The sequence below is a fragment of the Solea senegalensis genome, unplaced genomic scaffold (assembly GCF_019176455.1).
Source record: "Solea senegalensis isolate Sse05_10M unplaced genomic scaffold, IFAPA_SoseM_1 scf7180000015837, whole genome shotgun sequence".
In the NCBI taxonomy this organism is placed as follows: domain Eukaryota; kingdom Metazoa; phylum Chordata; class Actinopteri; order Pleuronectiformes; family Soleidae; genus Solea; species Solea senegalensis.
This window is the reverse complement of record NW_025321471.1, coordinates 64153-75746: the sequence shown is the minus strand read 5'-3', so window position 1 is coordinate 75746 and position 11594 is coordinate 64153. Positions and strand designations below refer to the sequence as shown.

Sequence of the window (11594 nt, the reverse complement as noted above, 5' to 3'; positions counted from 1 at the left end):
GACTTGTTTCCTTGTGGGGACAAAAATCAATGACTACATTTTGAGGTGAAGATATGTTTTAAGGTTAGGATTAGGGTTAGGATTAGGCCAGTAGTAATTGTAGTTAAGGTTAGATTAAGTCTCCAGTCAATGCAGACACTCACACACTCACAGGAAAAAAGTGACTTGATAAATGATGGTTTTAGGAGGAAGTTTTGGTCTCCATGACGACCACTGCACACACACACACACACACACACACACACACACACACACACACAGAATATGATTTCCTCACTGTGACTCTTGTTCTTGTTCTTTGGCTACAAAGTGTCCTGGAGGTCAAAGGTCGCCCGCAGACTTCAAACCCTTCAGAGTCAAATCCTCGGGGATCAGGCGGTCGCGTACATTTGAACCCACACACTCACTTCCTGTTGAGTGAGGTCAGAGGTCACAGCTTGAGGTACCTGAAGGCAGCACAGGCTCAGCGACTCACCTGAGGTGCGTTCAGGCGTAACAGGATTAACGACCAATCAGCTGCTCTGCTTCTCTGCAGGAAACAAAATAATAACAATAATTATAATCACATGATCAATAAAGAAGAAAAAAAGACATGTGACCTTTGACCTTCATTCTTTTCCTCTAAATCAGTGTTTTCATTCTGGATCAAACGTGAAGAATTTAAACTGCGTCTCCTCCTCCTGTGCTGACAGAGACTCCGCCCCCCTGCTCCTCACAGGTCAGAGGAAAGGTCAGAGGTCAACTCGACAACTGGCAGCGGTCAGGCTTCTGTGACCTGCAGCAGCTTCTGTGCTCGGTGTCGTTTTCCTGTGACGCGGCGCGGCAGAGCTCGGTACGGTGGCCTGGAAGTTCAAAGCATGATCACAAGAAAAGTGAAAAATAACACGCAGTACAAGTGTGTGTGTGTGTGTGTACCAGTGTAACAAAGTATTTGTACTTTTTTACTTTACTGAGGTACTTTGTACTCCACTACATTTCCTCTACGACCAAATAAAACCAGAAGAAGACGAGTTGCTATTATGGTCTGTATTTATATAACACTACAGTGTTCACACATTCACACGCTGCAAGGTATTGAACCCTCAACATTCCTCTCACCACTGAGCCACCACGGCTCAATCCTAACTCCTTAAGTCAAAGTCTTAAATCAACTTTAAGACTTTGACTTTTTCTGGTCTCACACTTGAACTTTGACTCTTTAGAAGATTTAAAACACAGAGACTGCAAAAACTAAACATCACAAACATACTGTGATGTGCTAACAATAACTCAATAACTGAATGACTCAATAACTCAATAACTGAATGACTCAATAACTCAATAACTGAATGACTCAATAACTCAATAACTGAATGACTCAATAACTCAATAACTGAATGACTCAATAACTCAATAACTCAATAACTGAATGACTCAATAACTCAATAACTGCAATAACTGAATAACTGAATGAATAACTCAATGAATAACTGAATAACTCAATAAACCGAATAACTGAACAACTGAATAACTCAATAACTGAATAACTCAATAAGTCAATAACTGAACAACTGAATAACTCAATAACTCAATAACTGAACAACTGAATAACTCAATAACTCAATAACTGAATAACTGAATAACTCAATAACTGAATAACTGAATAACTGCATAACTCAATAACTGAATGAACAACTGAATAACCTCAACAACTGAATAACTCAATAACTGAATAACTGAATAACTGAATAACTGAATAATTCTCACTCAATAACTGAACAACTCAATAACTCAATAACTGAATAACTGAATAACTGAATAACTGAATAACTCAATAACTCAATAACTAAATAACTGAATAACTCAATAACTGAATCCCTGAATAACTGAACAACTGAATAACTCAATAACTGAATAACTCAATAACTCAATAACTGAATAACTGAATAACTGAATAACTGAATAACTGAATAACTAAATAACTGAATAACTCAATAACTCAATAACTGAATAACTGAATAACTGAACAACTGAATAACTCAATAACTGAAGGTAACAAACTTGTTTGTTGAGTTCGGCTCGAGTTTGGGTTTGGACAGAAAAACTCGATGTCACAGAAACCTGGAGCTGAGTCCAGGTCAGATGACCTCTGACACCAGAGAGTGTGTGTGCGTGTGCGTGTGCGTCTGTGTGTGTGTGTGTGTGGGGGGGGCAGAAGTGTGCCGCCTGGCAGCCAAAAGACTGATCCTGAATCCTGAATGAAGGCAGCAGATCTGGCAAAGCTCCTTGGAAAATCCCATTAGACCCCCACAAAAAAAGCCCCCGAAAGGCACTTGTTGCCTTGCCCCCATACACACACACACACACACACAGCACTTCACCCCGGCTACATTTCTGCCTCTTTGTCCTCTGTCTCTTTCTGAGATTTCATCACATTAGTTCCACTGGGAGCTGGAAACTGCCATAATTACCACTCTGATGCCAAGGGGCATCAGCCTAAGATCATCACTGTGAACAGACATGTGATGTCATGTGACGCGTCACTGAGCACGTGCAGTGAGTAAACACCTGCTGTCATCAAAGACGTCTGAAACAGGATTACTGACGAGTAAAAGAGTGGAAATGTTCCTTTAAAAAAGATGTTTCATTCAAATCAAACAACTTCACGACGTCTTTATCTCACTGTGAGACACACTGTTCAGTTTGACCGCAGTGACACAAAGTGACCACACGAGGCAGCAGAGCAGCCGCAGCTCTCTGTGGACTTTGGTGTGTGCGAGTGAGTGTTTTATAAACTTCACTGTCCTGTTGTAAAGTCTGTCTCACACTCAGATAAACACTTAAATGTTAGTGACTCAGACGTGTGCGTTTGCACACAGTGAAGGTAATTAAACCTTAAATCTCCGTCCTGCGAGACGTCCTGTGAGACGTCCTGTGAGAGACGTCCTGTGAGAGACGACCCCCATTCAGCCTCGACGTGTAACTGGAGCTCGCCGTATTATTATTAGACCCAGAGAGCTCAAACTGCTAGTTAGGGCCCGGCCTCTGCGGTGCCACCTTCAGACCGGCTCCATTGTGTGCGACGCTCCAAGCCTGAGATTATGTGGTCGGGTTCAAAAACAGGCCCCGCCCCCTCCCGGGCTCTTTAAATGAGCTCTATACAGCGCGGGGAGGGAGGGGGCAGTGCGGCGAGCTGGTCAGGTTGCTGTGGTCACCTGGAGCCGGTGCCACCCAGCAGGACTCACCCTTTCATCCTTTGTACCGCTGAACAGGAAGGGGAGGGGCTTTTATTTTGCCATGCAGCTGGTAGAGACACTTCTTTCCCCAACGACCCCCACATAACACACACCCCCCTCCAAGAGGAGGAGGAGACACACCTTCATCTTCATCCTGTTCTAAACATCACCTTAATTCACCTCAGCTGCAGTGTGTGTGTGTGTGACCTTCATCATCATCATCGATGATGATGATGATGAAACTTTAATTCTCTTCAGAATCTGTGGGAAAATAAACCTTGATTTTGTGTTTTGGTTAAAACTTGTGGAAACAGAGACTTTTAATTTTGTGTCTGAGAATCGAAGGCTTTTATTTTGAAAGCAGAGGGCTTGTAATTTGGTGCAAATTTAAAAGAAAATGGGGCTAGGATTATGTTTTAGTGTGGACCAACAGAAAATGAGGGTTTTATTTTGAAAAGGTTTTAGCCGCCTCTTTGTCCCTCTCCTCCACACCTCGGCTGAGTAAGGTCACATACGCTAACACAGTTGCTAACGTTAGCGATCATGGACGTGATGAGAGTCCAGGATCTTTGTACATGAGATTTATTGGAGAGAGTGTTTATAATCTCCATAATCTCAATAATCTAAAGTGTTACAGATTGATTTCATGATTGTTTTGATTTAAAAATCATCTTCAGTGAACTTAAACACTTTCTCTCTGTGTTAGCATTAGCGTTAGCATGCGCTTAATGAGATTTAAATGCAGGAAGTTTTTAAAAAGTCTTTAGAGGACATTGAGTCTTTGAAGACGTTAAAACGAGAGTATAAAGAGCGAGGCGGCGGGGGATCGTGAAGAGGCGAAACATCGCCATTATGGCTCAGAGGGCGCTCGGCCACGCCCACACGGCAGCGCCCACTTTGTCTCCTGAAGCTTTTCACTGCGGGGACAAAAGACGTCTAATTGAGAACAAACTGTCAGTGAAAGAGACGAGACCGTGACCGGAGAGGGGGCCGCTCCAGGCCGGCGGCCGGCACCGGGGCCCCGGGCCGGGCCTGACACCGGCCCCTCTGCGGCCCCTGAGGGCTCCTCACACCTCGGCTGAGTGACACAAGAGGCCACGGAGGAAAAGACGTGCAGCCGAGCGACACAAAGGCCTTTCACTACAGACACTGTCCCAACTCAGCCGACTGTCAAGTGTGAAGGAGGACGAGACGCTGAAAGGACAGAGACACAGATAAGTGTGAGGTCTATGGGGGACACGGGGGGGACACGGGGGAGTGACCGCTGCAGGCCGATCTGAGAACTGGACCACAAACAGCTCCATCACAGAGACAAGTGAGGGACAGTGAAGGAATTAAACTTCTGCCACAGCTGCAGCCTTCAAAATAAAACCATGAAAGTAACATTTACACCAAAATAAAACAATAAAAGTAACATTTACACCAAAATAAAACAATAAAAGTAACATTTACACCAAAATAAAACCATAAAAGTAACATTTACACCAAAATAAAACAATAAAAGTAACTTTTACGTCAAAATAAAACAATAAAAGTACAACATTTTACAATTCAAAAATAAAACCATAAAAAGTAACATTTACACCAAAATAAAACCATAAAAGTAAATATTTACAAGTCAAAATAAACCAGTAAAAGTAAATATTTACACCAAAATAAAACCAAAAAAGTAACATTTATATCGTGTCAAAACCAAGGGCAACACAAAGAAAACCATATGCAATAATTATGTCAAAATAAAACGTTAGAAAGTAAATATTTATGTCAAAATAAAACAATAAAAGTAACATTTTACAACAAAATGAAAACAATAAAAGTAACATTTGGTTCAAAAATAAAACAATAAAAAGTAACATTTATTAATCAAAATAAAACCATAAAAAGTAACATTTATGTCAAAATAAAACAATAAAAGTAAAGATTTACCCAAAAATAAGAAACAAGGAAAGTTTAAAGAGGCTCAGCACAAAACCATAAAAGTAACATTTATGTCAAAAATAAACAATAAAAGTAACATTTACCAAAATGAAACAATAAAAAGTAACATTTACAATGAAATAAAACAATAAAAGTAACATTTACTCCAAAATAAAACCATAAAAGTAACATTTAAGTCAGCAAAAGCATAAAAAGTAACACAGGTCAAAACAATAAAGTAACATTTATAAAATAAAATAAAAACAATAAAAGTAACATTTATGTCAAAAATAAAAGCATAAAAGTACTATGTCAAAATAAAACAATAAAAGTGACATTTATGTCAAAATAAAACAATAAAAGTAACATTTATGTCAAAATAAAACAATAAAAGTAACATTTACACCAAAATAGAAGCATAAAAGTAACATTTATGTCAAAATAAAACAATAAAAGTAACTTTTACGTCAAAATAAAACAATAAAAGTAACATTTACACCAAAACAAAACAATAAAAGGAACTTCTATGTCAAAATAAAACATTAAAGTAACATTTACATCAAAACAAAACAATAAAAGTAACTTTTACGTCAAAATAAAACAATAAAAGTAACTTTTACGTCAAAATAAAACAATAAAAGTAACATTTACACCAAAACAAAACAATAAAAGGAACTTCTATGTCAAAATAAAACAATAAAAGCAATCTTTACGCTAAAATAAAAAATAAAAGTGAATCTTACGCTAAAATAAAATAATAAAAAGTAACTTTTACGCCAAAATAAAACGTATAAAAGTAACTCTTACGCCAAAAATAAACAATAAAAGTAACTTTACGCCAAAATAAAAACGCATAAAAAGTAATAAAATAAACAATAAAAGTAACTTTACCGCCAAAATAAAAACAATAAAAGTAACTCTTTACGCTAAAATAAAACAATAAAAGTAACTTTCATTAAAAATAAACATATAAAAGTAAATTTACGCCGGGGTCAAAACAATAAAAGTAACTTTTACGGCCAAAATATAAAAATAAAAGTAACTTACGGCTAAAACAATAAAAAAGTAACTTTACCGCCAAAAATAAAAATGAAGTTAAAAAGTAACTCTTTACCGCCAAAATAAAATGAACAAAAATTATACAAAAATAAAACGGCGTAAATTCTTTACGCCAAAATAAACAATAAAAAGTAACTTTACGTCAAAAATAAAAAACAATAAGCACCATTTTAAAGCCAGTTAAATAGTAAAAGTAACTTCTACGCCAAAATAAAAACAATAAAAAGTAACCTACCGCCAAAATAAACAATGCGCGTAACTTACGCCAAAACAAAACAATGTCAAACAAAAGCAAATAAAGACACCAAAATAAAACAATAAAAGTAACATCATTTCAAAAACAGTAATAAAAGTAACATTTGGCTGGTCTAAAATAAAAACAATAAAGTAACTTTTACGTCAGTCAAAAACAATAAAAGTAACTTTACGGCCAAAATAAAACAATAAAAAGTAACTCTTACGTCAAAACAAAACAATAAAAGTAACATTTACACCAAAATAAAACAATAAAAGTAACTTTTACGTCAAAATAAAACAATAAAAGTAACATTTACGGCAAAATAAAACAATAAAAGGAACATTTACGCCAAAATAAAACAATAAAAGGAACTTCTATGTCAAAATAAAACATTAAAGTAACTTTTACGTCAAAATAAAACAATAAAAGTAACATTTATGCCAAAATAAAATGTTACCGTCAGATTATCTAGTTGTTAATGTGTGACACAGGTGAGGGTTTGGAGATTATAATTTAATCCTGTCAGAATAAAACTTTCATCACATTAAAACCCTCCACAGGTGATTTTGAACTTGTTTGTTTTATTGTGTTTAGTTGTTCAGCTGTTGTCTCAGTGTCTCACTCTCAGTGTTGTTGTTGTTGTTGTTGTTGTTGTCTTGTTGCTGCAGTCTCAGATTAAAACAGAGCTGAACGATGATTGTGAGGTGAACAAAGACGGGTGCAGGAGAACAGAGCACTCACTCCACGCTATGGTTTCACTCACAAAGACCTAACAACACACACACACACACACACACACAGTGAACCTGCATGATCTGCCTCATAAGAAGCAAACTTTAATTCTATAAACGTATAAACACTGATGACGTGATAATTACGACTTAAATGCAGTTCAATCATTCAAACTAATATTAATCCAGATTAGAAATACATCAATGATTCACAACAATTATCACAATTATAATTAACATCCTCAGTATCTACGTCACATGATCACGTCTTTATCTCAGTGTTAAACTGAAGTTTGTAAACCGCTCACACACACACACACACGCACACGTTGACGTCAGTGACACAGAGTGACCACACGAGGCAGCAGAGAGGTTTTCTCTGTGAAGTTTGGAGTGAGAGTCTCAGATTGTGTCTCAGCCAAAACACAACCACAGCTATTCAATGTGTGTGTGTGTGTGTGTGTGTGTGTGTGTGTGGTTTGTTTACATCAGGTTGAACGTCGTTACCATGACGACGGTGACGTCTTCATTTAGCGACTGTACGACAAAAAAAAAAAAGAAACGAAAAAGTTCCAAATGTCTTCAGGCACTTTGAGACAGAGGTGTGTGTGCGTGTGTGTGTGTGTGTGCATGCATGTGTGTGTGTGTGTGTGTGCAGTGTGTGTGTGTGTGTGTGTGTGTGTGTGTGATTATTCCCTCCCTCTAAGTCTCGGCCCCATCTGTCCCAGTTTCTGCTCTGAGCCTTCTTTCACTGGGTGGCTGACAGGAGCCTGGGTAGCCCACCAACACACACACACACACACACACACACACACACACTGAGTAAAATGCCACGAAGCACAGCCTCACACACACACACACACACACACACAAACCTGAAGCCCCCACCAGCCTCTGATTGTGTCTGTGCTCACCAAAGCACTCTCTCATAGCTTTTGATTGGCTTTCTCAATCCCACCCCACCACTGACAGGGTGTGTGTGTGTGTGTGTGTGTGTGTGTGTGTGTGTGTGTGCTAAGGAGATTTAGTGGGGCACAGAGGTGATTTTTAGGAGGAGGAGGAGGAAAGTAAAAACTGGGACAGATGGAGGTGATTGTTGCTCTGTTCACAAATTAGGGAGCGAGACATCTGCAGAGAGACAGACAGAGAGACAGACAGACAGAGAGAGAGTGTGTGTGCTGCGCTCTGATTGGCCGCCGCCTCCTCTGTAGGAATGATAACAGGTGGTGAATCATTCTATGACAACATGAATCATTTTCCTTCACGCTGAATGTTGCTGATGTAAAGTTCACGCACAGTGTGAACACATGAATGTCTGTGAAGAAGTCTTCATCCATTCATCATTCATCCATTCATCCAGCATGAGTCTGAGTCTAAATTCATGCCCAGCTGTTTGGTACAAGTGTGATTTCTTTGTTTTATTGAAGACGTTAATGATGAATAAAAAGAGGGTTATTTTAATAATCCATTCATAGTTGACTTCAACTTTTAATGAATACAAATCTCATCTCATCTCGTTAGTTTTCACATCTCTGGAAATCCTCCACAATAAGAGCGGAGCTGTGAGCTGAGATGAAGGAGGAGGAGGAGGAGGAGGAGGAGGAGGAGCACTGCCTCGCTCTGCAGAGGTCAGAGGTCACAGCATAGACCAGCAGCGTGCTGGATTTAATGCGCAGCTTTTGTATTTTCCTCTTTTCTCTCGTGTTTTGTGTTGTTCCTCGCCACACACACACACACACACACACACACACACACACACACACACACACACACACACACACACACACACACACACACACACACACAGAGAGAGACCTCGCGTGACAAAGCAAGGTCATCAGCAGGATTAAAAACACCCACACGACCGCTGACGGAGGAGAAGAAGAGCGTGAGACACAGTTTTAGAAACTAAACTTCAGTCCAACACTGAGGCCTCATCATCATCCTCGTCATCGTCATCCTCACTGATGCTTGGCGCTATGGTTACCACTGAGAAAGTTTCACAGCCTTTAACACAGGAAGTGTTTATGGGAAAAAACCCTGAAACTATGACTTTTATTTTGAAAACTGTGGGGCCGTGTTACTGTAGATAAACAGAAACTATGACTTTTATTGTGAAAACTGTGGGGCTGTGGCAGTGTGGATAAACAGAACTATGACTTTTATTGTGAAAACTGTGGGGCGTGTTAGTGTGGATAAACAGAAACTATGACTTTATTTTGAAAACTGTAGTGCAGTGTGGATAAACAGAAACTATGACTTTTATTTTGAAACTGTGGGCCGTATAGTGGATAAACAGAAACTATGACTTTATTTTGAAAACTGTGGGGCTGTGTTACTGTATAAACAGAAACTATGACTTTATTGTGAAAACCAGGGGCGTGAGTAGTGTGGATAAAACAGAAACTATGACTTTATTGTGAAAACTGTGGGGCCGTGGTTAGTGTGGATAAACAGAAACTATGACTTTATTTTGAAAACTGTGGGGCGATGGTAGTGATAAACAGAAACTATGACTTTTATTTTTGAAAACTGGGGTGGTAGTGTGGATAAACAGAAACTATGACTTTTATTGTGAAAATTGTGGGGCCGTGGTAGTGTGGATAAACAGAAACTATGACTTTTATTTTGAAAACTGTGAAACTTTGTTTCATGACAGTTTCACAGGTTTGTGTTCTTCACTGAAGCGCTGATGTTTTTAAAATAACAACAAGCTTTTGTCTCCGTGAAGACGCTGAAGACACTGAAGACGCTGAAGACACTGAAGAAGCTAAAGATGCTGAAGACACTGAAGACACTGAAGACGCTGAAGACAGTGAAGAAGCTGATCTTCAGTGAAGCAGCTCTTCATTGTGACGATGAGAGGGTGAGACTCTTTCTGTCTCAGCTCCAGCTTTAATGAAGGAGCCGCTGCCTGTGTTTGTTGGTGGAGGAGCTCCAGTGTGATGATCTGCTCTCAGCTCACAGAGAAAACAAGTGTTAATGAGAAGCAGAGCTGAAGGAGGACGAGGAGCAGGGTTCAAGAGGCTCAGAGGGTCACACTGATCTCCACTGTGCCCACACACACACACACACACACACACACATCATCATCTGTGATGTCACCAGGTTTCACGGCTCCATACAGAACCCCATAGAGAAAAGTGCCGTTTGTGACACACTGATATTTATTCATGTGATCATCAGCTGTGACCAGGCTACACATGAACATGCACAGGTACAGGTCTGTCTCTGGACTTGACGGTCCAGACTCTGGTCTTGGACTTGTGTTGAACTCGACAGAGGTGGTCTGAGCAGAGCAGCTGTCTCTCTCTCTCTCTCTCTCTCTCTCTCTCTGTCTGTCTGTCTGTCTCTGTGTCTCACAGCAGCAGAGACAGAGTCAGGAGTGTTTCTACCTCGTCCAGCTGTGTGTGTGTCTGCGCGTCACCTCGGGGCATTTTGTCACTTAAGCGAGGACATGTGGACGATCAGTTTCCCTCCCCCTGAGCTGCACACGCTTCAAAGGCCGGATGAGCAGATTAGAGGTCAGGTCGAGCTCACGACTAACTGGTTTAGGAAGGTTTTAGTCTTCACACTGAAATCCATCCTCTTTGTTTTGGTCTCAGGGCCCCGGCGGCTCTGTCTCCGTCTCTGTGTCTCTGTGTCTCTGTGTCTCTCCGCTCCACTGAGCTACAGAATCCTCTGTGTGCGAGTGCTGCACCACGTCAGGTCAAACATGAGCCTCTGCTGCCTCCTGCTGGTCACTCACAGCATCACAGCCTCTCACAGCTAAAGCTTTGAAAACTCAATCATTTTAAAGTTTAAATCAAGTCGAAGATGGTTCAAAACATCAGTTATAACACAAATAATAAGAAACTCCACAGAGGACAGTGACGTCTGTCTGTCTGTCTGACTGCCGGTCTGTCTGACGTCAGCTGCTCACTGACCAGTGGACAGACGGTGACACCTGCTGGCTGTAACTGCACATGAACACTGTTCCAGCTCTGACACACACACACACACACACACACACACACAGTTCTGAGTTTGAAATACCTCAGAAATTCCGAGTTCCAACTACAAATGGAATGCAAGATATGTGACACAGCAGGAAAAAAATGTGACAACTATGTTAGAGGAAAGAGCAGAACTCAGCCCTCACTGATTCATCCATGGATGAGAGGATGAAGAAGTTAGCCTGATAACTCACAGCTTATTCATTTATTCTGATTTAATTCCTCAAACAAACAAAGAAATCCCCAAAAACATGAATGAAAAGGAGCAGAATCATCAGATGAATCATCTGTCTGTCTGTCTGTCTATGGAGTGAGTGAGTGAAGGAGTGTTCACCTGCTTTGCCTGGAACAGTCTGTGGGTCAGAGTGAGACCTCCTGTTCCCCCGCTGCTGTGTTTTTCTGCGTCAGAGTGAGACCTCGTGTCCCCGGTGTTCTGACA

General features: G+C 40.1%; 1 long non-coding RNA gene across 1 annotated transcript; it reads right to left on the bottom strand.

Moving 5' to 3' along the window:
• Positions 1–290: 290 nt before the first annotated feature.
• On the bottom strand, positions 291–11539 carry LOC122762612. Its single transcript, XR_006358742.1, has 3 exons — positions 11490–11539; positions 607–842; positions 291–529 (listed from the first exon to the last, which is right to left on the bottom strand). It is a non-coding gene; the product is annotated as an uncharacterized LOC122762612 (long non-coding RNA).
• Positions 11540–11594: the final 55 nt, after the last annotated feature.